Source organism: Ixodes scapularis, unplaced genomic scaffold (genome assembly GCF_016920785.2).
Source record: "Ixodes scapularis isolate PalLabHiFi unplaced genomic scaffold, ASM1692078v2 PGA_scaffold0__279_contigs__length_252992795, whole genome shotgun sequence".
NCBI classification, from domain to species: Eukaryota; Metazoa; Arthropoda; class Arachnida; order Ixodida; family Ixodidae; genus Ixodes; species Ixodes scapularis.
The window spans coordinates 123,896,470-123,902,469 of NW_024609835.1; the positions used below are offsets into that span (position 1 = coordinate 123,896,470).

Genomic DNA, 6,000 nt, shown 5'->3' on the forward strand with positions numbered 1-6,000 from the left:
CAAATTCCTGCATCAAAGTCAACTTGTCTGCAACCTTGCTTTAAGCCATTCATAATTTTTTTCGAAAATGACAATGGGTAAATAATGGAGAAGGCCAGGTTTGAAAAGAGGATGCCGGCATTCTGTATTTCGAAATCCATAATTAATTCTGATTTCTGCGTATCCCTAAATAGTGCGGCTTCGTTCAATGCGGTGTATTGTATACCTCCCATTATTACTGATAGGAATATCATTGACGGCAAACTTTATAAGGCAAACCGCGTAAGGGTTGTCGCGAGCGAAGTAGCAATAGGATCCGCCAAGCCTTAAGTTAAAGCGGACTGTAATGCATTTTGAACTACGTTTATTTGACTTTTCATTTACAACTCATTTATGTCTTGTATAAAAAAGTGTACTTAAATCTATAAAAAGATATACCTGACATACTTAAAGAAAATTGCAGAACATTAAAAATGCACTTCACGCATACTTTTTTTTTCTTTGACGGAAGAACGAAATTAGCGTACTTTTTAATGTACAACTTTTTTGCCAAAGGTTACGCTGGTCCAGAATTAGTGTTAGTCAGTCAACGAACTGCGCGACCAGAGACTCACTGAATACCCCACGGATCACTACGCAATGGGACCAAAAAATAAAAGCCCCACAAATAAACGACACTTAGATCAACGCGTCTCGCTTACGGGGGATCCTGGCGATCAGCGGCTCACACTAAGCTGCGAATAAACCGCGAGCGCAAAGGCGAAGAAGCTATAAGCCGTCTTATTTACTTCGTCGGTCGTAATGCAGTCCTTGCGTAACCAAAAATACATGCCAAAGAAGAAAAAAAAAAAAAAGACCCATCTCGATCTGCTTGGGGCGTGCTTTTCCGGATACGGTCGCCTCCGGCGGAATGGAGGAAGCTTTCTGCCATATCCGCTAAGTTTGTTTCCAGAGGCGACGACGCCTCGCTGCCGCTTTGTGTTTGCGCTGCGTGCCTCGCGGAGCTCCGCCCCTTCTTTTTTCGCCTTTGCGGGACTTGTGTAGCGCTGCGTGATAGAGCACGTGTTGGACGCGGGAGCGCATTCGCACTGCGCTCCCCCCCCCCCCCCCCCCCCCCCCCCCCTAAGCTGACAGTGCGGTGGGAACTACGCGCTCGCGGGCCGATCAATCGCCTCGATCCCTTTCATCGCCCGAACCATAGCCTCCACTATACTCGCAAAGCCTGGCAGTTCGAGGACGGAGCCGTAGAGCGGCCGGTTGCCTATTTGGAGCGCGAGGATCTGGTAGCACGGAGCATCTTTCGGGAAAGCTGGTAGTTAACGCACAGCTTTTTCAGCGGCGAGGACGCGCAAGGAACGCGAGGAGCACGAGCGGACATTCAATCGCTCGGGAGAAGTGTGTTTCGGCATCTCGCCGCTGCGGGGCGCCCGTTACGTGAGTCTCCTCTAGGGAGGCTGTAGTGAGGGTGGGCGCAACTCAAAACCTGGAGAGCGTTTGCAATTTAATGGCGGCGCCTGAGGGAGAGGATTCGAGAAAGGATATGCGCCAGTGTTGCCTGCACGAGAGCAGGCGCCCGCTCTGTTGCAACTCGGTTGCTCCATGCGCCTTTCCTCCTCTCGCCTCCCATTGCAAGCAACGAGCGCCTTGGCGCAGCCTCTCTCGCTTCCTTCTCGCTCCGAGAATTGCAAACGTCGAGCGGAGAAAGCAAAGTTGCCAGACAAGCAGCAACGTCCAAGATGGCGGAATTTATCATTTTTCGCGTTAAACAAATACTTAACCTATCGCAACAAAACTGGTGGCTATGGAAAAGTAATCATTTATACCTTGTGTAAATTTTTCAAGCACCTTAATGGGCTTTTATGACCCGAGTTAGGAAAGAAAACGACCCTTTGCCCCATAGACTCCCAGCAAAATTTAGCAATTAAATGGCGTCCATGTCCCGCGATCGCCGATCTAGCAGTTGCACCCACCCTCACTTGAGCCTCCCTAGTCTCCTCTCATTTGTCGTCTGCCGATCTACCTTTTCGCCTTCGGCGGCCGCGTCTCATGGCAATCTGTCAGGCTTTGTCAATATAGAGGAGGGTATGCCTGAACCCCCAGCACCACTTAGAATAATCAAGGGGGATCGGTGGCCGAGTGGGCTAGGGCACTCCAGCCCGGAGCACAGAGGGCGAAAGCTCGCGCTGCAGAACCCAGGATCCTGCGTTCAATTCCCACCCCTGCCTGTTTCGATCCGGATGAGCATCGTACCGGCGTGCGGTCGTGTATCACTACTGCGTGGTGCACGTTAAAGACCCCAGGCTAGCAGTTGTACTGCGCTGGCTAAATTGTTCATCTAGAGCTGAGAGACAAGTCGCTCGTTGATGGCAGAGTAAATTCAAGGCTGTATAAACATACCCACAATCAATTTTTTTTTTAAATAAACAAGACCGGTGATCGACGAGGCTTGTGAGCTAACTGCTCTTCCACGAGCGTCATCATAGTACAATGGCGCCATCTCGGCTTTCCGGATAATTCCTGGAGATCTCTGGGGAAGGAATTGTGTGGCCTGGGAAGTATCGCGTGCGATACAAATGTATCGCGATAGTTTTTTAGAAGTACTTCCTTGTACTTCTAAAATACGGAGATACTTTTTTTAAGTATCTCTGCATCGAGATTCTCGAAAAAGTATGTATTTGTATTTTAGTAGTTAGGTACATTTGTCATGTATCGCTTGTATCGCGATACTTTTGCCTGGCTTAGGGATCTCGTCACCTTTGCTGTCGTAAATTAACTGTCCGTTTTTACGATAAACTGAAAATGACCTATATTAGAGCAAGGGGCTACAGAATTTGTAGTATGCACGACCGCACAACCCTATCTAAAATATATCATAACAACCAAAATATTAAAAATATAAAAATATTAAAAAAGACAAAAGAAAACAAAGGTGGTTCAAAGAACGGTCATTGCAATAATAGCAATCTAAGCTCATCTCAGAACCCTATTTGGCTGTGAATGTGTGCCCACCTTCACGGTAAAACAGGGTTAGTATCGGGCTGACAGATTTTCTAAAGCATGGCAAGCCGCCATTTTTTTTTCGGTACCCATGTGGTTCTCCATGAGTGACGAAAGTAGGAACTTGTAGTAGAACGTGCGCTAGAGCTCCGATTCGCTAGCGGGAGCTCGTGCCGTCGCATCGAGGCATGAACTGAGCACGCGCCCGCGGAGCCCGCTTTCCACAGCCTACTATCTACGAAAACTCTCTAATGCCTTTTTTAGTTGCATTCTGAATGGTAGCTGTGAATAGATGAAGGATTCGAGGTAAAGGGTGGTGAACATGCTGGCATAAAGACATACAAGCCCTGCCATTTGCATTTGTCTGAACTCCACTCTCCGCATCCACCACAGTTTGGAAAAACAAAATGTATGCCTCTATTAGGGCTGAGCGTCGATTAAAAGTTTGAACTTAATTAATCGCCACCCTTTAATCGATTAAATAAACGATTAATCGCGGTTTCGTTCATTCACACGCATATTTATTTTTTAAAATTAAAAAAAAAAAGTTTTTCTTTTTTTCTGTGATGAATTTGGGATAAACGGCGCAATGCACAATTTCGGATTTGAAATCAAACTTAATGTGTAGTTGAGAGCAGTCAATAGACACCCAAAGTAACAAACTATTACTTATTACTATTAAGTGAGCTTTCATACAAACGTACTTGTCCATGTCTGCGTGGTGAAGGCGCTAAATTGATACATTTTTGTTTGTCAAAATTTACCCGAATAACCGGTTAAGAAATTTAATCGCGATTAAAGCAATACTCCATTCATAGGTAAGTTAATCGATCAAGTGCCCAGTCCTAGTCTTCATGTATTTGTATCTGTATTTTGAAAAACCTTTTTGAGATTTTTTTTTTTTCAGGAAGAATCTTCGGGAAAACTTTGTTACATAAAAGGCAAATGCATCTCTGTATCTGTAACTTTATCCTAAATTACACGTACCCGCTGTATTTGTATTCAAGAGAACTTTTTGGAGCATCCAGCCCTTGGCCGTTTCGTCGTACGCTCGTGCCAAATCAAACCCTTTCTGGAAGCGGCAGGATTCACTCTGTCTTACCATTAAGAGCTCGGATCGCAGAAAAAATATAACGAAACACAAAACGAGATAATCACATATTTTGTTTTGCTTTCCTTCTGTCTTCCTGCGTTTTAAAATCGCAAAACTGAATCACTGAACCACAGGTTGGTGTTTGATTCCCGGGAAAACTCACGTGTCGCGCATCAGAACGTTAAAATGCGTCAGACAAACCGGGGGGGGGGGGGGGGGGGGGGGGGGGCGCCACATATAGGAACGTTTTAGGGAGCCGTTCTCGCACATTCGAAACTGTACGATGGGCCCTCCGGTCAAAACTGCGCATGTGCGAATCATCTGCGGTAGCGCATCCGCAGTTCCTACCGAAGGGCCTATCGTACAGTTTCGGATGTGCGAGAACGGCTCCCTAAAACTCTCTGATTTCGGAAAGGCCTATCCAGCCCGAGCACGAGTCCGAGCGTTCGACGCGTTGATTGGATTGGACATGAGGCACAACCGAACGCTGAGGCGGCACTTGTATTTAATCCGCATCTGTGCCTGATCTTAGTGTGATGACGTCGAATGATAGCGGACAGGCTTTGGTCATTCTAGGCGGTGTTGATGACCCCGATCTCTGCGCGTGGGTGTGGGCGAGAGCGTGATCAGGTGACGAAAGACGAGTTCATGACCGGTATGTATCTTCCACCACACCGTCAGCTTAGGGCTGAATGGGGTATATAGCTGCTCGGGACGGCGAGGCGCAGTCTGTGGCACATATTATTTCCGATTGCGTATTGCGTAAGTCGACGTCGAGGATAAGGCGGCGGAGATTGCTGTTCCAACTCACGTCGTAGTTATGCTTCGTGTTGGTTTGTTGGCTCGCTCATTTCTTCGGCGCCGCACGCAATTCGTACTGCTGACCCGGGATGTCCCTGTCACGCACAGGGGATACCCGAAACCGTCCGAGAGTGCCAACTGCGTGGCATAATAAACGTCGCAGCTCCACTCCACCCGGTCGGGGACTCGCCGAAGAACGAGTGTGACAACCGGGGACCAGCTGCCGGAGTAGACACGAAATGCATCCGCCGTTAATTTGGCTATGTGATAATCCTTTTAATAAATTATAAGTTTGTAGAAAGAACCGTTAAAGTGCAAACAGGCATAAACAAAATATTAGTATGTGTAAGCGACGTAGCGGCAGATTCGATAACGTCAACTATGAGCGACGCGCCTATCAGGTGTATACACGATCAGGTGATGCGAGAGCTAATGCTTATTGATCTTGCAAGCCACAGAGCTTCATTTGACTCAACTTGCTGGACCAAAGAACTTTGCTTATTTCTGGGCTCGGAACATCGGACACCCCGGTTTTTCCGAAACCATTCTCCACGCCATCAACAAATGAAGCTAACATACCAAATGAACGGCACGCTACAGTGGATGACTATACCCTGTTCAAAAATCTGTTTATTCACCTTGAAGAAAGCCAAACCCGAGGCTCTAATGGCGACATTAAACACCTTCTCCGCAACAGGAAAAGTCAATTTCTTCGAAAGCATATCAGCGGAAATGAGCGATTTATACTAGCGAGTTGATCCCCCTACGTCATCTTTGATTCACGAAATCGACTGTGTATGATTTATACCCCTGTAAGACGGGCACGTTAATTGACATTTAAGCAAAATGGCATTACAGCTCGGCCAATCCTTGTGTTTAATATGGCACGCTGCACGTGCACGCGCCACGAGCAAAATCAGGATCACGAGCTGATTCGCCAAGTGGTGAATGACATTCGATCAAAATGACATTTACTTTCCCGTCTGACAGGGGATTAGATGAGGTTGTTTTTCTGTCCACGCCATTAGAGCGAACATATCAGAACTTTTGAGACTGCCGTTAGGTGGTTCTCAAAAGCAATCATGACTTTAGTTAACATTGGGAAGACGGCAGTGTACGAAACAGCTTGT

At 46.8% G+C, this 6,000-nt stretch overlaps 1 pseudogene; it reads left to right on the forward strand.

Annotated features, from left to right (window-relative positions):
* Positions 1-5,438, forward strand: part of LOC121837310 — a 65,504-nt pseudogene extending 60,066 nt beyond the window's left edge.
* The last annotated feature ends 562 nt before the right edge of the window (positions 5,439-6,000 follow it).